This window comes from Triticum urartu, chromosome 6 (genome assembly GCF_003073215.2).
Source record: "Triticum urartu cultivar G1812 chromosome 6, Tu2.1, whole genome shotgun sequence".
In the NCBI taxonomy this organism is placed as follows: domain Eukaryota; kingdom Viridiplantae; phylum Streptophyta; class Magnoliopsida; order Poales; family Poaceae; genus Triticum; species Triticum urartu.
In genome coordinates, this window is record NC_053027.1 from 116849045 (window position 1) to 116871578 (window position 22534).

The following is a 22534-nucleotide window of genomic DNA, read 5'->3' on the forward strand; positions in this document are numbered from 1 at the left end:
GCAATGCCGAAGACAATCTGCGCGCCGGACTCGTCGTCATTGAAGCCTGGTTCAGGGGCTACTGAGGGAGTCCTGGATTAGGGGGTGTCCAGATGGCCGGACTATACCTTCAGCCGGACTCCTGGACTATGAAGATACAAGATTGAAGACGTCGTCCCGTGTCCGGAAGGGACTTTCCTTGGCGTGGAAGGCAAGCTTGGCGATACGGATATGCAGATCTCCTACCATTGCAACCGACTTTGTGTAACCCTAACCCTCTCCGATGTCTATATAAACCGGAGGGTTCTAGTCCGTAGGACAAGATACAGAACATACAATCATACCATAGGCTAGCTTCTAGGGTTTAGCCTCTCCGATCTCGTGGTAGATCTACTCTTGTACTAGCCATATCATCAATATTAATCAAGCAGGATGTAGGGTTTTACCTCCATCAAGAGGGCCCAAACCTGGGTAAAACTTCGTGCCCCTTGCCTCCTATTACCATCCGGCCTAGACGCACAGTTCGGGACCCCCTACCCGAGATCCCCCGGTTTTGACACCGACAGGGGCACTCAGGTTTCCACAGTTTCCGCGCCCAATTAAGCATCTACTAGCAAATATAGCAAAGTAACGTAGAACAGGAAAGTGTATGCTAGTAATTCGTGCGTCGGAAACCTTCCTCGTTTCCCCTACAGCAATGGTATCAATAAACCCATCCACATTGTAACGATGTGGTTCCTCTACACTGCCCTCAAAAGGGATCAAACAAACCCGACAAAAATCACGAAGTGACATCTCCTTATGCTCATCATATAAATAAAATTCCACCATAGGTGGTGAGCTCCTAGCATGGAAATGAAAGTTTTGCACAAAGATATTGGTGAGTAAGAGATATTGTTCACGTTGGTCGTGCAGGAAGGCGGTGAGGCCTGCATTCTCAGCCAATTCATAGAAATCATCATAAATCCCGGCTACTCTCAAGAAATTATCACAAGGCCATTCACACGGCCAAACTTCCGCGGTGCGAGGGAGATTATATTTGGGCCTCTTATCCTCCTCACTTTGCTTATCCTTCGAGCTTCGACTCGATGAGCCCCTCAAAAATCTCTTCATCTTTTTCTAAAAATATCTGAAATTTTTAGTAACTTCAAAACAAAAGTGAACCAAACTCAACAAAATTGATAGCAACTACTCCCACAAGTGCCTATAAGATATATCATGCATTAAAACTACTTTTGACCATATAAATTTGACATGCAAGCTCAAGAACAGGGTCACCTGAGCAGCAAAAATATGCAATGAATAAAGCACTAGAACAAAAACTAATTGGACCATTGGAGGAGTCACATACCAAGGAACATTCCCCCAAAGCAGTTTTGTGAGAGGTGCTTTGAGCAAGGAGATCGAAAATGGCAGCAAGATTAGCTTGGAGTCGGGTTTGAGCTGGCTAGTGATGTTTGTGGGAGGAAGAAGGAATGTGTGGTAGCTGGAATAAGTGGAGGAGAGCCACCATGGGCCCACGAGGCAGGGGGCGCACCCTCCACCCTCGTGGCCAGGTGCTTGCTCCCCATGCTGTGTTTTCAGTGCCAGATATTCTCAAATATTCTAGAAAAAATCATATTTAAATTTCAGGGCATTTGGAGAACTTTTATTTTCAGGGTATTTTTTATTGCATGGATAATTCAGAAAACTGACAGAAATTACTATTTTTGCTTTATTTAATATAAATAACAGAAAGTAAAAAGAGGGTATAGAGAGTTGTGTTTTCTAAATTCATCCATCGCATGCTCATCAAAAGGAATCCACTAACAAGGTTGATCAGGTCTTGTTAATAAACTCATTCCGAATAACATGGAACCGGAGAATTTTCGAATAACACTAGGTTACCTCAACGGGGATATGCATGTCCCCAACAATAAGAATATCATATTTCTTCTTTATAGTAGGAAGAGGAAATTCAAAACCTCCAATAGTAATAGTTGAAAAATTTCCAATAGAATTGATACTGTGGACTTGAGGTTGTTTCCTCGGAAAGTGTACTGTATGCTCATTACCATTAACATGAAAAGTGACATTGCCTTTGGTGCAATCAATAACAGCCCCTGCAGTATTCAAAAAGGGTCTTCCAAGAATAATAGACATACTATCGTCCTCGGGAATATCAAGAATAACAAAGTCCGTTAAAATAGTAATGTTTGCAACCACAACAGGCACATCCTCATAAATACCAACATGTATAGCAGTTGATTTATCGGCCATTTGCAAAGATATTTCAGTAGGTGTCAACTTATTCAAATCAAGTCTACGATATAAAGAGAGAGGCATAACACTAACACCGGCTCCAAGATCACATAAAGCAGTTTTAACATAGTTTCTTTTAATGGAGCATGGTATAGTTGGTACTCCGGGATCTCCTAGTTTCTTAGGTATTCCACCCTTAAAAGTATAATTAGAAAGCATGATGGAAATTTCAGCTTCCGGTATCTTTCTTTTATTAGTAACAATATCTTTCATGTACTTAGCATAAGGATTAATTTTAAGCATATCAGTCAAACGCATAGCAAAAAGATAGGTCTAATCATTTCAGCAAAGCGCTCAAAATCCTCATAATCCTTTTTCTTGGATGGTTTAGGAGGAAAAGGCATGGGTTTCTGAACCCATGGTTCTCTTTCTTTACTGTGCTTTCTAGCAACAAAGTCTCTCTTATCATAACATCGATTCTTTGATTGTGGGTTATCAAGATCAACAACAGGTTCAATTTCTACATCATTGTCATTGCTAGGTTGAGCATCAACATGAACATCATCATTAACATTATCACTAGGTTCATGTTCATTACCAGATTGAGTTTCAACATCAGAAATAGAAATATCATTGGGATTCTTAGGTGTGTCTACAACAGGTTCACTAGAAGCATGCAAAGTCCTATCATTTTTCTTTTTCTTCCTCTTAGAAGGACTAGGTGCATCAATATTATTTCTCTAAGAATATTGCTCAATTATCTTAGGATGACCCCCAGGATACAAAGGTTCCTGAGTCATTTTACCACCTCTAGTCATAACTCTAACAACATTATCATTTTTCTTATTTAATTCATTGAGCAAATCATTCTGAGCTTTAAGTACTTGTTCTACTTGAGTGGCAACCATAGAAGCATGTTACTAATAAGTTTAAGTTCACCTTTAACATTAGCCATATAATCACCCAAGTGTTCAATCATATAAGCATTATGTTTCAATTGTCTACCAACATAAGCATTGAAGTTCTGTTGTTTAACAATAAAATTATCAAACTCATCTAAGCATTGGCTAGCAGACTTATAACGAGGAATATCACCTTCATCAAATCTATAGAGAGAATTTACCTTTACTACCTGTGTCGGGTTATCAAGACCATGTATTTCTTCAACGGGCGGTAAATTAAGACCATGTATTTCTTCTATAGGAGGTAAATTCTTAACATCTTCAGCTTTTATATCTTTTTCCTTCATAGATTTCTTTGCCTCTTGCATATCTTCAGGACTGAGAAATAGAATACCCCTTTTCTTCGGAGTTGGCTTAGGAGTAGGTTCAAGAATTGGATCAGGATTTGAATCAGGAAGTGTCCAATTATTTTCATTAGTCAACATATTATTCAATAGAATTTCAGCTTCATCTGGTGTTCTTTCCCTAAAAACACAACCAGCACAACTATCCAGGTAGTCTCTGGAAGCGTCAGTTAGTCCATTATAAAAGATATCAAGTATTTCATTTTTCTTAAGAGGATGATCAGGCAAAGCATTAAGTAATTGGAGAAGCCTCCCCAACCTTGTGGGAGACTCTCTTCTTCAATTTGCAAAAAATTATATATTTCCCTTAAGGCAGCTTGTTTCTTATGAGCAGGGAAACATTTAACAGAGAAGTAATAAATCATATCCTAGGGACTACGCACACAACCAGGATCAAGAGAATTAAACCATATCTTAGCATCACCCTTTAATGAGAACGGAAATAGTTTAAGGATATAATAATAGCGAGTTTTCTCATCATTAGTGAACAGGGTGGCTATATCATCTAATTTAGTAAGATGTGCCACAACAGTTTCAGATTCATAGCCATAGAAAGTATCAGATTCAAGTAAAGTAATTATCTCGGGGTCTACAGAGAATTCATAATCCTTATCAGTAACAAAGATAGGTGAAGTAGCATAAGCAGGATCATATTTCATTCTAGCATTCAGAGTTTTTGTTTCAGCTTAGCTAATAATTTCTTAAGATCACTCCTATCATTGCAAGCAAGAAAATATCTAGCAGTTTCTTCATCCATAACATATCCCTCAGGCACAACAGGTAATTCATATCTAGGGGGAGAATCTTCACCATCACTTTCATCAATATTATCAGTTTCAATAATTTCATTCTCTCTAGCCCTAGCAAGTTGTTCATCAAGAAATTCACCAAGTGGCATAGTAGTATCAAGCATAGAAGTAGTTTCATCATAAGTATCATGCATAACAGAAGTGGCATCATCAATAACATGCGACATATCAGAATTAATAGTAGAAGCATGTTTAGGTGTCGCAAGCTTACTCAAAATAGAAGGTGAATCAAGTGCAGAGCTAGATGGTAGTTCCTTACCTCCCCTCGTAGTTGAGGGATAGATCTTGGTTCTGGGATCTTTCAAGTTCTTCATAATGATAAGCAGATATAAATCCCAAGTGACTCAAAGAATAGAGCTATGCTCCCCGGCAACGGCGCCATAAAATAGTATTGATAACCCACAAGTATAGGGGATCGCAAAAGTTTTCGAGGGTAGAGTATTCAACCCAAATTTATTGATTCGACACAAGGGGAGCCAAAGAATATTCTCAAGTATTAGCAGCTGAGTTGTCAATTCAACCACACTTGGAAACTTAATATCTGCGGCAAGGTATTTAGTAGCAAAGTAATATGATAGTAGTGGTAACGATAGCAGAAGTAATGGTAGCAAAAGTAATATTTTTGGTGTTTTATAGTGATGATAACAGTAGCAAAGGAAAAGTAAATAAGTGAGGAACAATATATGGAAAGCTCGTAGGGAATGGATCGGTGATAGAGAATTATGCCGGATGCGGTTCATCATGTAACAATCATAACCTAGGGTGACACAGAACTAGCTCTAGTTCATCAATGTAATGTAGGCATGTATTCCGAATATAGTCATACGTGCTTATGGAAAAGAACTTGCATGACATCTTTTGTCCTACCCTCCCGTGGCAGCGGGGTCCTATTGGAAACTAAGGGATATTAAGGCCTCCTTTTAATAGAGTACCGGACCAAAGCATTAACACATAGTGAATACATGAACTCCTCAAACTACGGTCATCACCGGTAAGTATCCCGATTATTGTCACTTCGGGGTTAACGGATCATAACACATAATAGGTGACTATAGACTTGCAAGATAGGATCAAGAACTCTCATATATTGATGAAAACATAATAGGTTCAGATCTGAAATCATGGCACTCGGGCCCTAGTGACAAGCACTAAGCATAGCAAAGTCATAGCAACATCAATCTCAGAACATAGTGGATACTAGGGATCAAACCCTAACAAAACTAACTTGATTACATGATAAATCTCATCCAACCCATCACCGTCCAGCAAGCCTACGATGGAATTACTCACACACGGCAGTGAGCATCATGAAATTGGTGATGGAGGATGGTTGATGATGATGATGATGGCGATGGATTCCCCTCTCCGGAGCCCCGAACAGACTCCAGATCAGCCCTCCCGAGAGAGTTTAGGGCTTGGCAGTTGCTCCGTATCGTAAAACGTGATGAATCCTTCTCTCTGATTTTTTTCTCCCCGAAACTGAATATATGGAGTCAAGGTTGAGGTCGATGGAGCGTCAGGGGGCCCACGAGGCAGGGGGCGCGCCTAGAGGGGTAGGGCGCGCCCCCACCCTCGTGGACAGGTGGAGGCCCCCCTGATGTGGATCTTCCTTCTAGTATTTATTACATATTCCAAAATAATTCTCCGTTGATTTTCAGGTCATTTCGAGAACTTTTATTTCTGCACAAAAATAACACCATGGCAATTCTGCTGAAAACAGCGTCAGTCCGGGTTAGTTCCATTCAAATCATGCAAGTTAGAGTCCAAAACAAGGGCAAAAGTGTTTGGAAAAGTAGATACGACGGAGACCTATCAACGCCACACCGGCAGAGGGCCTACCTCTGGGTGTTGCCTTGCTCCGTGCGACGCGGGGAAGGTCCTTGCTCCTGGCTCCTCCCACGCAGCCCCCAGTGAGCCTCTTCTGGCGAGACGGATACCACCGTGCCCGAACCGTCGCGTGGTACTGTGACCTAGCTCACTTGGGATTCATGGTTAGCGTAAGCCTGCCCTTGGGAGATTAGTGGTACCCTGTAACTGTTGTCGAGGGCGCGGTTGGCGGGGCTCTCGGGCGGCTCCTGGAAGGCCTCAGCTCCTAGCGCCTCTTCTTCCTAGCCCGGCTCGAGGAATGAGCCGGGGTCATCTCTTGGCGCGTACTCCTGGTTCATCATGCGGGGCACGTAGGCCTCCGAGGCCCTTGCTCCGGAATCCTCACCGTAGTGCCCCACGCTCCATGTCGCCCGGCTCAGGACGCCGCCCTGAGGATGGTTGGGTAGCGCCTCACCAGGGCTGTGTGCGATGACGCTCATGCCCGCACCCATCTGAGGTGGTGCGGGTGCGAGGGGGCGCCCTCCGTCGTGGATCGTGCTGATGTCGATGAAGCCCCCAGCCGCACTTGGGGGTACGCGGGCACGGCGAGGCCTGCCGTGGGATCCTGCCGTTGCCTGGGGTGTGAGCTGGTAGTAGAAGGGCGGTGCTCACATGGCCGCCGCGTCCAGTAGCTCGGCGACACATTCCAGCAGTGCATCCCGATCGCTCTCCATCAGTCGGCACCACAGCAGCTCCCGTGCCACCGTGAGCGCGGCCCGCATGTTCACCTGCTCCCTCCTGGTGTGCGGCACCGTCGCCGCAGCGTGGCTTGCGGCCCTTGCAGCAGCTCGCGTTTGTCGGGGAGTAAGAGCAGAGGGTGAGTGACCGCGCCGCCCACACCCCGCGGTGTTTGGCGGTGCGCGTGCTGCCTGAGACGCGGGGTTGTAGTCTTCCTGGGCTGGTAGCGCCGTCCAGGCTGGCCAGGTTGCCCAGCGGTCGGCGTTGGTCCTCGAGTCGCCTAACATCGGAGCGGCGGGGCGTCGAAGGATCAACGAGCGGATCGGCTGATAGGAGGAGAGCCTCGGCGCACCCCTACCTGGGACGCCAAATGTCGGATGACGGGTTCTGGCAAAACCCTTAAGGTTCAAACACTGGGGTGCGCACGAAGATCGCCCCCCTACCGATCCACGTCCTAGCTCGGCTAAGATCTTACGGATTAACTCGACGAATTCACAACACAAAAGACACAAGATTTACACTAGTTCGGGCCACCATTGTGGTGTAATACCCTACTCCAGTGTGGTGGTGGTGGATTGCCTCTCAGGCTGAGGATGAACTGTACAAAGGGAAGAACAGCCTCCTGAGGTTGAGGTGTTCTTGTGCTTGGCGAATTTGTGTATGTTCTGGTCTCTCTTGATCTCACCCCGCTAGATATGGTGGTGGCTAGTCCTATTTATAGAGGCCCTGGTCCTCTCCCCAAATATTAAGCGGGAAGGGATCCCACAACGGCCAATTCGAAGGGGGGACAGCTAGTACAAGCTATCCTGACAAAAGCAGTCTTCGCCTGCCAAAGGCTCTGGTGGTGACGCCGTCTTGGGCTCCACGGTGACCTCCTTCTTGCCGTACTTCTGGTCTTGGTCTTGTTGCACTGATATGGAAACCTTTGCTTGACGCCTCGGTACTCCGCGCCTGCGCCTGCTTCCTTAGCACCGAAGAGGAAACAAGGACACTGCGCGCACTAGCACCCGCCTTGCCTTGGTCGTCATGGCTCATGTCACTAGAACCTCGTGAGGTTTGCCTGGCCTTGAACTCTCCGCCCCTCGCGAGCCAACCTGATGAGGCCTCTCCTGAGGAGGTCTTGTGTCGTCCGCCTCGCAAGGCTTGGCCCCTTGCGAAGGTCTTGAATGCCTTGTTGATGAAGATGGGCCGTACAGGCCTGCTAGCAAAGCCACGCCGTGGGCCGCAGGCAGGCAAGTCTAAGGACCCCCGTTCCCAGAACACCGACAGTGACAATGACATGCGGGCACAGCTTTGCGACACTAGGAACCTCGCCATCGAGGATGCTCGGAGTGGTCGTCCTGTGGCAGAAGTTTGACCATCCCAACAGCACCCAGCTCCCTGCTCAATGCGTCGGTGGAGTTCATAGTGCCAGTACGGGATGGCAAGAGGAGGAAATGGTAGCCCACATAGGAGATGCCCACATGCCACCTTTTTCCTGCTTAGGTCCTAAATTGTGGGCCCAATCAATCAGATTGTCTATAAAAAGAAGTTGACTGGTAGATTTGGGCTCAATGTTGAGAATTAGTTCAGAAGTTGTGGTTTTGTGTTAAAAAACTCAAAAGTTGTGGTAAAGTGTTATAAGTTGACCTGAAGTTGTGGTTTTTTGTTAAAAAACTCAAAAGTTGCAGTAAAGTGTTATAAGTTAAGCTGAAGTTGTGGTTTTGTGTAATTAACTCTCTCTTGTTTTGGACTCTAATTTGCATGATTTGAATGAAACTAACCCCGGACTGACGCTGTTTTCAGGAGAACTACCATGGTGTTGTTTTTGTGCAGAAATCAAAGTTCTCGGAATGGAACAAAACTTTGCGAGGAATTTTTATATAATAAATAAGAATTTTTTGGAGCCAAGACTTACCGAAGAGGGCCCCCTGGGTGGGCACAACCCACCAGGGTGCACACCCCTCTCCTGGAGCGCCTAGGTGGGTTGTCCCCACCTGGTGGCCCCACAGACCCTGAAACCGACGCTCTAAAATCCTATTTTTCTAGAAAAAACAAGGGAGAAAGAATTATCGCGATCCACGAGATGGAGCCGCCGTCACCTCCTATTCTTCATCCAAAGGCCAGATCTGGAGTCCGTTTGGGGCTCCGGAGAGGGGGATCTTCGTTCTTCGTCATCACCAACCCTTCTCCACCACCAATTCCATGATGCTCCCCGCCGGGAGTGAGTAATTCCATCGTAGGCTCGCTAGTCGGTGAGAAGTTGGATGAGATTCATCATGTAATCGAGTTAGTTTTGTTAGGGCTTGATCCCTAGTATCCCATATGTTCTTAGATTGATGTTGCTATGACTTTGCCATGCTTAATGCTTGCCACTTTGGGCCTTGGTGCCATGAACTCAGATCTGAACTGTTTATGTTATCACAATTATATCCATGTTTTAGATCCTATCTTGCAAATTATAGTCACCTACTACGTGTTATGATCTGGCAACCCCGGAGTGACAATAACCGGGACCACTCCCGGTGATGACAGTAGTTTGAGGAGTTCATGTATTCACTATGTGTTAATGCTTTGTCTCGGTTCTCTATTAAAAGGAGGCCTTAATATCCCTTAGTTCCCAATATGGACCCCGCTGCCACAGGAGGGTAGGACAAAAGATGTCATGCAAGTTCTTTCCATAAGCACGTATGACTATTTACGGAATACATGCCTACATTATATTTACAAACTGGAGCTAGTGCCGTATCGCCCTAGGTTATAACTGTTTCATGATGAATATCACCCAACAAGTCACCGATCCAATGCCTATGAATTTATCCTATGTTGTTCTTGCTAAGTTACTACTATTATCATCACTGTTGCAGTTGCTACAAAATTACTTCTATCACTGTTACCGTTACTGTTACTGCTGTCACTACTATCAAAACTATCATATTACTTTGCTACTGATCACTTTGCTGCAGATAATTAATCTCCAGGTGTGGTTGAATTGACAACACAGCTGCTAATACCTTCAAATATTCTTTGGCTCCCCTTGTGTTGAATCTATACATTTGGGTTGAATACTCTACCCTCGAAAACTATTGCGATCCCTTATACTTGTTGGTTATCAAGACCTTTTTTGGCGCCATTGCCGGGGAGCATAGCTATATTTGTTGAGTCACTTGGGATTATTATCACTTTATCACTATGAAGAATCCAATTCTGCATTAGATTCACCTTCTGTTATAAGTAAACTTGAAACACCACCACATGCTATCAATTCTAATATGTTGCAAGTTATTGATGATGCTACTTCTGCTATGGATAATGCTTATGATGAGCTAGTACCTTGCTTGATAATGATGATGTGCCAGTTGGTGAATTTCTTGATGAACAAATTGCTAGAGTAATACAACATGATGTTGTTGAATCTGATGATGAGCTTGAAAGTGAAACTCCTGAAATACCTGCTAGAACTAGCCTTCCTAAATATGAATTTCCTAAGGTACCGGAAGGTTATGTTATGAATGAGGAGACAACTAGAGATATTCTTGCTTGTAAGGATAGAGATGATCTAGAGAAATTACTATGCAAGTATAAAGAAAAATCTCTGAATGCTAGAATGAAATGCGATCCTAAGTTTGCTACTTCACCCATCTTTATTGATGATATGGATTATGAATTCTCTATCAACCCACAATTAATTACTTTGGTCGAATCTGATCCTTTTCATGGTTATGAAACTAAAACTGTTGTGGCACATCTTACTAAGTTGAATGATATAGCCACCCTTTTTACTCACGATGAGAAAACTCGCTATTACTTTATTCTCAAATTATTTCCGTTCTCATTAAAGGGTGATGCTAAAGCTTGGTACAATACTCTTGCTCCTGGTTGTGTGCATAGTCCCTAGGATATGATTTATTACTTTTCTAAAAAATATTTTCCTGCTCATAAGAAACAAGCTGCTTTACAGGAAATATTTAACTTTGTGCAAACTAAAGAAGAGAGTCTCCCATAAGCTTGGGGGAGGCTTTGCCGGTTACTTAATGCTTTGCCTGATCATCCTCTTAAGAAAAATGAAATACTTGATATCTTCTATAATGGACTAACCGATGCTTCTAGGGACTTCCTAGATAGTTGTGCTGGTTGTGTTTTCAGGGAATGAACTGTTGGACAACCTGAATAATTATTGAATAACATATTGAAAAATTATGATGATTGGACTCTTCCTGAACCACCGCCTAAACCCACTCCAAGGAAGAGGGGTAAATTATATCTCAGTCCTGAAGATATACAAGAGGCAAAGAAATCTATGAAGGAAAAGGTATTGAAGCGGAGGATGTTAAAAATCTACCTCCTATTGAATAAATACATGGGCTTAATACACCACCAATGCCTAAGGTGGTAGAGGTAAATTCTCTTATGAAGTTCAACGATAATGATAATCCTCACAATAGGCATACCAGCCAATGCCTTTATGAGTTTGAAAAGTATATTAGAAAACAAGATCACTTCAATGCAAATGTTATGAAACAATTGAAATATAATTTTGATATGATTGCTCGCTTGAGTGACTTGTTATTTAGAATATCAAATGATGTTAGAGGTGTTGGAAAACATGCTTCTATGGTTCAAACCCAGTTAACACAAGTTGCTAAATCTCAAAGAGAATTGATGAAATGAATAATAATATACATGACTTTGCTATTAGAGTTGCAACTAGAGGAGGTAAAATGACTCAGGAACCACTTTATCCTGAGGGACACCAAAAAGAATAGAATAAGATTCACAAAGAGTTAACACTGATGCACCTAGTCCTTCTAAAAAGAAGAAGAAAAAGAAAAATGATAGGACTTTGCACGCTTCTTGTGAACCTGAAATAGAAAAAACCTCCTGATAATGATAATGAAACTTCTATCTCTGATGCTGAAACTCAATCTGCTAATGAACACTCACCTAGTGATAATGAAAAAGATAATGATGAAGTTCATGAAGACACTCAACCAAATAATGAAAAAGAACTAGAAAATGATGTTGAGATAGAACCACTTGTTGATCTTGATAACCCACAACCTAAGAATAAAAGGTATGACAAAAGAGACTTCATTGCTAGAAAACACGGTAAAGAAAGAGAACCGTGGGTTCAAAAACCTATGCCTTTTCCACCCAAGTCAACTAAAAAGAAAGATGATCAAGAATTTGAACGCTTTGCTGAAATGTTGAGGCTAGTCTTTTTGCGTACTCGCTTGACTAACATCTTGAAAATGCCTCCTTATGCAAAGTATATGAAAGACATCATCACCAATAAGAGAAAAATACCGGAAGCTGAAATCTCCACTATGCTTGCTAATTACACTTTTAAAGATTGTCGGGGATATACCCCATGGTATGACCCGGCCGGAGATATGACCCGGCTAGGACTTGGTGTTCCATTGGTAAACTGCCTGAGCCTAGTGACTCATTGGTGACCCGGCAGATTGTAAGCCGGCAGATTGTAAGCCGACAGATAGTTATGACCTGGCAGACAGATATGACCCGACAGACAGATCGTAACCCGGCAAGTACTTAGCCATGAAAATGAGTCGCCTAGAGCTAAGAAGTCCAAGACATTAAGAAGCCCATGGTGAGAAGCCCATGATGAGAAGTCCATGGTGAGACGTCAAAATAGGTTAAGTCCTAATCTGAGTTGGACTCTACATGTAACCCGCCCCTTCAACTTATATAAGGAGGGACGGGGCACCCCAAGAGGGACAAGTTTTCATAAGTTAGGGTTAGACAAACAAGTCTATGGCTCTTGAGATAGAGCACACTTGTAATCATGAGCACCATGATCAATATCAATGAAGCAGGATGTAGGCTTTTACCTCCACCGTGAGGGGCCGAACCTGGGGAAAAACCTCGCATCTCTCGTCCCGCTCAACCCCTCTCAAGCTACCACATAGATGTGTTAGCCTCATGACTAAGTCCTGACACTAAGGACATCTGCTGTGACAAATCCATGACAGTTGGCACCCACCGTGGGGCCAGCGCACGATGGTGATGAGTTCTTGAAGGGATCTTTCACAGGGATTGAGATGTTTGCAATTTTTCGGATAAAGAAGAGCCGGTTCTAAAGGATTTACATCAGCTTCGAGTTCGTTGGACCAGGTTTTACAATCCATGAGATGTAAGACGAAGAAGAATTAGGGTTACAATCAAAGCTCCGAAGGAACCAGCGTTTTTTCCTACAATTGCCATGGGAGTCAACTCAAACATAACTCGGAGAAGGATCCGGTCATACATCAAAGTCGCAGCACGTTGAGCCGCTGCCATCGTATCTCCGCGTCTGCCAGACTTCGTCAAACGAAAACCACAGCAAGTCGGCCGCATTTCACTAGGGGGACTCAGCCGCAGCCGCGCCTCAGATTGGATTTAATTCATGCTACATCCGCCAACATAAAGAAAGACTATCCCGGTTGTTGTTACAATATCCAAGGGAATTTCAAGTCCTAATGTATTACTTGATGAACCATTGAGGGCATGTTACATCAGCATGTTTTTTTCCAAAAGAAGAAGGAAAGAGACTATGACTACATCATGACTCGGACTCCTCCTCCGCTGAATGCGTGTCTCCACTACCGAGTCGTCGGTCTCCGTTAAGACAGCGGGCCGAGTGGCTGTTGGTCTCCACTTCCAAGTCATAGTTGCCTCAGTAGCCGACTCGATCTCCGTGTCGCCAGGTCACCTCCTCCTCGACTACACCATCTCCACCGGCGGGCCTCGATGCCACCTCTGCCGCGTGGCCGCAACCCCGTCAAGTCGCCGCTGCCGCCTCTCCTTGCCTCTGAGACGTCCTCCACGTCTGTGCCTTGATCCGGACGCCCGTCTCCTACCGTGCCGGCCTTTGTTGTTTGTTTTTACCTCTGTGAGCCCCGGGTCAACCCACTTCCGCTGAGTCGCCACTGCATCTAAATCGCCTCTACACTGGCACACCTCTATCTCACCGCATCAGCGGGTGCGCTCGTGCCGCGGGCCGCCGGCAACACCTCCACTTCAAGCTGGTCTCGCCGTTGCGTTCAGCCGCCATCATGGCCTTGATCTGCCCGTGCATTGAGCCGACCTTGCCTCTCCCGCGAATCGCTGCGCCTCACCTTGTCCGCCTCGCCAGCTCCGCCCGGCGCGCCACAGGCCGTCTTACCCTGGCCGCGCCGCCTCGCCAGGGGCCTTCCCGAGCTGTCGCGCCGGAGCTACCCCTCTCCTCAAGTCACTACCATGGCCGGCCTCCATCATTCTGAGTCACCCGACCTCATCAAACCGGCCTCTTCACGCTGCTGAGCTGCGGCCAAGACCTTGCCTGGCCACTTCAGCCGCCATCGAGCTTGCCTCGCCACCGTGCTGACCCGCCTCCCCCGCGGTTGAGTTGGTTTACAGAAATTTGTCAACACGCGTTGAGTCGCCTCCAACGCGCTGAGTCGTCGACGACTGTTTGAGACGCCATCCCGGTTTTCCTATGCTTCTGCTGCGCCTTGAGCCGACGCCTCCGCCGTGGCACGGCTTGTAAGCCACCTCAGCTGCCGTGTTGCTTCTGTCGTGAAGTCCCCGCCACATCTCTGCTCTCGTATCCGCGCCAAGCTGCCTTGGGATGGCCCCCTCTGCCGCCGTTGTGGTCAAGCAGGCTGGCACTGCTCGAACTGTCGGTCGCCTCCGCATTGCGCCTTGTCAATCCGCCGTTTCAAGACGCCATTGACCGGGCCATAACCCGCCTCTGCATTGACAGCCCTAACTCGCCGGCACGCCACCTGAAATCACCTTCAAGCCGGAGCCTCTTTGAGCAGGACTGTGACCCACCAGGGGCTTCCGCGAGAACCGTTTCCACTATGGGGCAAAGCCGCCCCCAGCTATGGCCTCGGCCTCGTTGATGTACCTCAGCCGTTCCGCAGAACGCCAATGTCCGCCTGCCTCCAACCCGGCTTCTCCGTTGCTTCTAAGATGCCGCGCCTGGTGGCTTCAAGTCGCCATCTCCATCACGTGCCTCTGCTCTCATATGTTTCCCTAACAGAAAAAGGAAAGGATAAGAGGAGGTTTGGTTGGGAGAAAAGTCAAGGGAGGATTGAAAAAAATGGTCAACACGACCCGGAGGATCCCTTCTGAGCCGCCGGTGCCGCGTTTTAAGTCGCCACCTCTGTCATCGTTGCTGCAACCCTACGGCTGATAATTCTTGATAAAACATATCAGGTGAAATCCATCCTGTCAAGTTTCTATTGATACATTTTTATTTTCTTCGAGAACAATTACTCTCGTTTGTGCAAATTCTTATGCAGAATTCATAATTGCAAAGGAGACCATCAAAGTATGGCCCTTGCCTATATCGGATGGATCAATGGATAGGGTCATTTATAACCCATCGAGATTCAACATATTTCAGTAATCTGTTGTTCATAACGGTCAAGTATGGAGAATCTCAAGACAACTCCTCGAGTCGTCTTAACACTTGGGGGCTATGATACGTCTCCGTCGTATCTACTTTTCCAAACACTTTTGCCCTTATTTTGGACTCTAACTTGCATGATTTGAATGGAACTAACCCGGACTGGTGCTGTTTTCAGCAGAATTACCATGGTGTTATTTCTGTGCAGAAACAAAAGTTCTCGGAATGACCTGAAACTTCACGGAACAACTTTTTAGAAATAATAAAAAATCCTTGCAAAAGATGAAGGCCAGGGGGCCCACCACCTGTCCATGAGGTAGGGGGGCGCGCCTGGCTACAATGTCATGACTCAGCAGAATTGGCCGGTTTCAGTTAATTCAAGAGCTCTAGGTCATTGAAGGGAAGATAACCCGGTCCTGGAGGCTACTTCCATATTGATGAAAGTTTAAAATCCGGCTTAAGGGAGATTTGTCTCTAACAAAGCTTTGAAGCTCTCAATATCAGGTTTAAAATTCCGGCTCAAAAAGAATTCATCTCTCGTAAGTTCGAGTTCTCAGAAAAATTAAAGGTTGCCAAAGAGAACTTGCTGCAGTGCGCAGTTCAAACAAAGGTATCCTGCCTTGATGGCTTGATATATGTCACTTGGGGGCTTCCTGCTCATTGAGCATAGCTATGACTACCCTCTTGATTCGGCTTGTATGCCTTGATTGCAAATTACTTGGGGGCTTCCTGCTCATTGAGCATAGCTATGACTACCCTCTTGATCTGGCTTGTACGCCTTGATTACAAATTACTTGGTGGCTTCCTGCTCATTGAGCATGGCTATTATTACCCTACTCATCCGACTTGTACGCCTGGAATGAAATATTACTTGGGGGCTCTTTGTTCAATGGACAAGAGTTTTTATGACCCTTGTAATAGGCTTGGAAGCCAGGTGTATTCACCTAAACACCCGGGTTATCCTACCTTTTTAAGGATGCCACTCCGCCCAGATTGACTGGAATGACTTGCCGTACTTTTGACAGTCAATCTTATACAGACCCTGAACTTGTCAAAGTTAAAACGACGATTGGTCATGTGAGGCCTGTCTTATAAGGTTGCATGAAGGTTTAACTCAGCGGCTGTGCGACCCTTTGAAAGCACTTGACTTGAAGGTTTGGCAGCCTGTGAAAGCCTTGTTTTTGTCTTTTGATTTATATTTGATTTGAACATTTTTTGAGGTTCATCTCTTGTGACATGTTAATACATGGTTGAAAACCGATGAGGGCTATGATGCCTTATGGTTCATACATGAATCTATCCGGAGTTTATTAACCCGGTCTGGCTTTGGACGTTAAGTCGCCAGTGCATGATGGATATGTGCTTTGAGTACTGGCTCTAAGCTTTGGGATATTACCCCTTGTTGCATATGGAGTGATAAGCCGGCGGCGTGACTAAAGTGAACAGGGCATTGTGCTTTATATCTTTAGTGTTATTACCCTTTACTGGCATGATAAGCCGGCAATGTTCATAAGTATCACAGGTATTATATTTATTTTTGTTATCTCAGGTTTGATAACCCGCCCTAGTTTTGACATTAAGTCGGCAGTATATCTTGGATTGCGCCATTGGAATCATGCGCTTATAAATCATTGGATTGTTACCTTCACTGGGATGGCAATGTAAGCCAGCAGTATAAATCAATCCTACAGGTATGTTTTCCTGGTTATATGAATATGCGAGGTTTGATAACCCGCCCTGGCTTTTAACTTTAAATTTCCAGTACGTTTAGGCTTGAATGGCCTTAATGCTAGTCTTTTCCATAATTGCATAAGACTATATTATGTTTGGGTTGTTACCCGCCCTGGCTTTTAACGTTAAGTCGCCAGGGCATATGTTGTTTAAACTCCGTGCAGGATTTGCAGAGCTATGACTTACATAAATGATTAAGTTCAATCCCATCATCAAAATTGAAATTAGTGTTTCAAAAGGGTTATCAATTATTGATTTTCACAAAGGCTATAAGCCGCCGGGTTATAAAAATCCCGGATTACAATGGATGCATATTAAGTCACCATCGGCCAAGAGCCAGTGAGTATTTAAACTCCGAATTTACTTGTCAACCAATAAGGTATTCAAATCTTTAATAGCCAAACTTGGCTGGATTGTCATGATGATATTGAATGATTGAAGTTTTCATACCGGATTATATTATTCAAATCTTGAATATCCAACATGGCTGGATTTTTATTATGATTATCAATAACCAGTATTATGATTGAGGTTTTCAAAGTCGCTTCAGTGCAATGGCTATTATTATATAAATGGATATGATTTATTCTACAATGGAAGGAATAGTCCCTAGTCGTGCAGGCTTACGACCCGGCACTTGGGGGCTACATTATTCAAGTTGAGATTACATCAAATATGCAAGTCCCATGTCACTACCAGCATGCACCATGGCACTTAGGGGCTAATGCAAAGTCATTTTGTGCTCACCTTATTGAAGACCCGACTCATCACATTGTAATGAGCCAGCCCTTGGGGGCTACTAATTGCTCCTGTCAAAAATTCAAAGTACACAAGCCTTAATCCATTATATTGAAGGGTCCATTGCTCAGTTGGTAGAGCACAAGGCTCTTAACCTTGTGGTCGTGGGTTCAATCCCTACGATGGAGGCTACATCATATGATGTTATTTTCAATGAAGTATATATAAAGTCCCAGCTCAGTATTGTTTCGCTGAGCCGGCCCTTGGGGGCTACATATTGCTGCTCAAGTCTACATGATCATATCTACAAAGTCCCTGCTCATTATTGCATAATGACCCGGCCCTTGGGGGCTACACTGGTTGAAGTTTTTATGAGCATAAGGAAATTACAAGTCCCAGGTTGCTGCAAGCATGACAACCCAGCACTTGGGGGCTACATATGTGGAATATTCAATTTTTACTAATTGAGATGAACAACCTAGATTTCTTTAAGGTTGCAACATTTATATTGAAGCAAGTCTTAAGCGGTTACTACACTCCCTTCTTAAGACTTGGGGGCTACAAGTGATATGCATATAAGGGAGGTACATTTTCAAGCTTGATGTTAGCAACAATTATGACCCGGTGCCATCAGTATTTACAAATCGGCAATTTCGGCAATGATAAACCGGCAAGGACTACATCTTCAAGCTGGTTGAATATCAGTTGAATGTTTCAAGACCAATATTTTTGTTAAGTGAAAGCATTGAAGGCCGACTCAAACGAATTATTCTTCACAATATTTTTGTGAGAAGCCAATGTCAGCAAATTGATTATGAAGCCGGTCTATTAACCCGTATTTCCCAGAAGGAGGAATTAATAAGGACTTAAGGATGATCAGGTGCCGGCTTACAAGAACTTTTAACCCGGAGTGCAACCTGTCAAATATGTTCTTGTGTTTATTTTGCAGGATGAGTTTAACATGGATAAATCCAAATTAAACCGGGGGCTAATGTCGGTGATATACCCCGCTGTATGACCCGACCGAAGATATGACCCGGCTAGGACTTGGTGTTCCATTGGTAAATCGCCCGAGCCTGGTGACTCATTGGTGACCCGGCAGATTGTAAACCGGCGGACAGTTATAAGCCGGTAGATTGTAAGCTGGCAGACAGTTATGACCCGGCAGACAGTTATGACCTGGCAGACAGTTATGACCCGGCAGACAGATCATAACCCGGCAAGTACTTAGCCATGAAAATGAGTCACCTAGAGTTAAGAAGCCCAAGACGTTAAGAATCCCATGGTGAGAAGCTCCTGATGACAAGTCCATGGTGAGACGTCAGAATAGGTTAAGTCCTAATCCGAGTTGGACTCTACATGTAAGCCGCCCCTTCAACTTATATAAGGAGGGGCGGGGCACCCCAAGAGGGACAAGTTTTCACAAGTTAGGGTTAGACAGACAAGTCTATGGCTCTCGAGATAGAGCACCCTTGTAATCGTGAGCACCATGATCAATATCAATGAAGCAGGATGTAGGCTTTTACCTCCAGCGTGAGGGGCCGAACCTGGGTAAAAACCTCGCGTCTCTCGTCCCGCTCAACCCCTCTCAAGCTACCACATAGATGTGTTGGCCTCACGACTAAGTCCTGACACTAAGGACATCTGCCGTGAAAAATCCACGACAAAGATGGAGTGCCTAAAAAACTTGGAGATCCGAGAATACCAACTATACCTTGCTCTATCAAAAAGAATTATGTGAAAAATGCTTTGTGTGATTTAGGAGCTGGTGTTAGTGTTATGCCTTTCTCCTTATATAAAAGACTTGACTTGAATAAACTCACACCTACTGAAATATCTTTGCAAATGGCTAACAAATCAACTTCCATACCTATCGGTATTTGTGAGGATGTGCCCGTTGTTATTGCTAATGTTACTATTTTGACTGACTTTGTTATACTTGAGATGCCCGAGGACGACAACATGTTGATTATCCTTGGTAGAACCTTCTTGAATACTGCAGGTGCTGTTATTGATTGCAATAAAAGCAAGGTCACTTTTCATATTAATGGTAATGAGCATACGGTGCACGTTCTAAAGAAACAATTCCAAGTGAATGGTATTAATGTTATTGAAAAATCTCCGACAATCACTATTGGAAGTTTTCAAATACCTCTACCTATTGTCAAAAAGAAATATGAAATGCTTATAGTTGGGGACATTCATATCCCCATTGAGGTAACTTAGTGATTTACAAAAGTTCTTCGGTTTCGTGCTAATCGAAAGTGGTTGTTAATAAGAACTGATCAACCTTATTAATGAATCATTTTTGAGAGGTATGAAGTTGATGAATTTAGTAAGCACTACCTTCCGTCCTTACTTTTTGTTCTCTGTTTTTATTAGTTAAATAAAATAAAGTGCCATGTTTTGTCTGTTTTCTGAATTTCGCGTGCAATAAAAAATGACCCAAAAATAAAAATTCTCATAATGCTCTGAAAATCTAATATGATTTTTTCTAAATATTTCTGAATTTCTGGTGCAAATAATATAAGAGGGAGGTGCACCAGGTGGGCACAACCCACCTGGGCGCACCAGGACCCCCAGGCGCGCCCTGGTATGTTGTGGTCCCCACGTGGGCCCCCTCACTTATCTCTTCATACCACATCATCACTTACCTCCAGAAAAAATATCCATTGCTCTCCCTCCCGTGTTCTTGCTCTCAAACCCGCAGATTTCGATCTTTTTGCTCGAAGCTCCGTTTCTGAATTGTTGCTTGGTATGTGACTCCACCGTTTGTCCAATTAGTTTTTGTTTTAGTGGTTTATATTTTGAATAATTAGCTACTCTTGGTGTTGTTGTAGATGAGCTTGCATGTTAAATTCTTAGAGTTCTAAGTAGTTTGAATGCTTGCTATGGCCTCTATGTATCCCTATGAGTAGTTTCTATCAATTGTATGAAGTTTTGTTGATAATTTTTTTGTCACCTAATTTTTTTCAGAAAATTGTACGCGAACATGATGAACTTATTTGGAAGGAGTTCTTCGAGGAGGAGATCCTCGGGGTGATACGCCTCCGTCGTATCTATAATTTTTGATTGTTTCATGCCAATATTATACAAGTTTTATATACTTTTGACAACTTTTTATATGATTTATTGGACTAACCTATTGATCCAGTGCCAAGTGCTAGTTCCTGTTTCTGCATGTTTTTTGTATCGCAGAGTATCCATATCAAACGAAGTCCAAATGCAATGAAATTTTATGGAGAATTATTTTGGAATATTTGTGATTTTGTGGAGTTGGAATCACCGCAAACGGAGGCCCACACAGGGCACAATACACCAGGGCGCGCCAGAGGCCCCTGGCGCGCGGTGGTGGGTTGTGCCCACCTCGTACGTCGGTTGGACCTCTACTTCGGGCGCAAGGAAGCTTATATCCGGAAAAAAATCGTGTTACAATCTCAGCGCAATCGGAGTTACAGATCTCCGGGAATATAAGAAACAGTCTTCGGCCAGATCTGAAAAACGCGAAACAAAAGAGAACAGAGAGGGAGATCCAATCTCGGAGGGGCTCTCGCCCCTCCCATTCCATGGAGACCAAGGAGTAGAGGGGAAACCCTTCTCCCACCTAGGGAGGAGGCCAAGGAAGAAGAAAAAGGAGGGGGGCTCTCTCCCCCTCGCTTCCGGTGACGCCGGAGTGCCGCCGGGGCAACGATCGGGACGGCGATCTACATCAACAATCTTGCTACCGTCATCACCAACTCTCCCCCCTCTTTGCAGTGGTGTAACACCTCTTCTCCGAGCTGTAATATCTACTTAAACATGGTGCTCAACTCCATATATTATTTCCCAATGATCTATGGTTGTCCTATGATTTTTGAGAAGATCTGTTTTGTCCTATGGGTTAATAGTGATCTTGATTGGTATGATTGTATATTTTATTTATGGTGCTGTCCAATGGTGCCCTCCGTCTCGCGCAAACGTGAGGGGCCCTCGCTATAGGGTGTGGCAATATGTTCATGATTTGCTTATTGTTAGTGTTGCGAGAGTGACAGAAATTTAAACGCGGATAGGTGGGTTATGGCGTATGGGAGTAAAGAGGACTTGATACTTAATGCTATGGTTGGGTTTCACGACCTTAATGATCTTTAGTAGTTGCGGATGCTTGCTAGAGTTCCAATCATAAGTGCATATGATCCAAGTAGAGAAAGTATGGTAGCTCATGCCTCTCCTTCATATAAAATTGCAAGAATGATTACAGGTACTTGTTATCGATTGCCTAGGGACAAATAACTTTCTTGTTCACAAAAGCTATCCTCTTTTATTATCTTGCAAAGTACTTCTAGTTTTATTCTTGCAAAGTAGTTCTCGCATCACACCTACAAAGTACTTCTAGTTTCATACTTGTTCTACGTAAAGTGAATGTCAAGTGTGCGTAGAGTTGTATCGGTGGTCGATAGAACTTGAGGGAATATTTGTTCTGCCTTTAGCTCCTCGTTGGGTTCAACACTCTTATTTATCAAAAAAGGCTACAAACGATCCCCTATACTTGTGGGTTATCAAGACCTTTTTCTGGCACCGTTGCCGGGGAGCAATAGCGTGGGGTGAATATTCTCGTGTGTGCTTGTTTGCTTTATCACTAAGTAGTTTTTATTTTCTGTTCTAAGTTGTTCTCTATCTTTATTTATGGATATCGAACATGAAACACCAAAAAAAATTAATGGTACTTGCTACTCATGGAGATGGGGAACCTCCTAAAACCCTTGATGCTCGTTATGTGAAAAATATTATGCACTACTTTGATAATCCTGAGAAAACCCCATTCAACTTGATAAT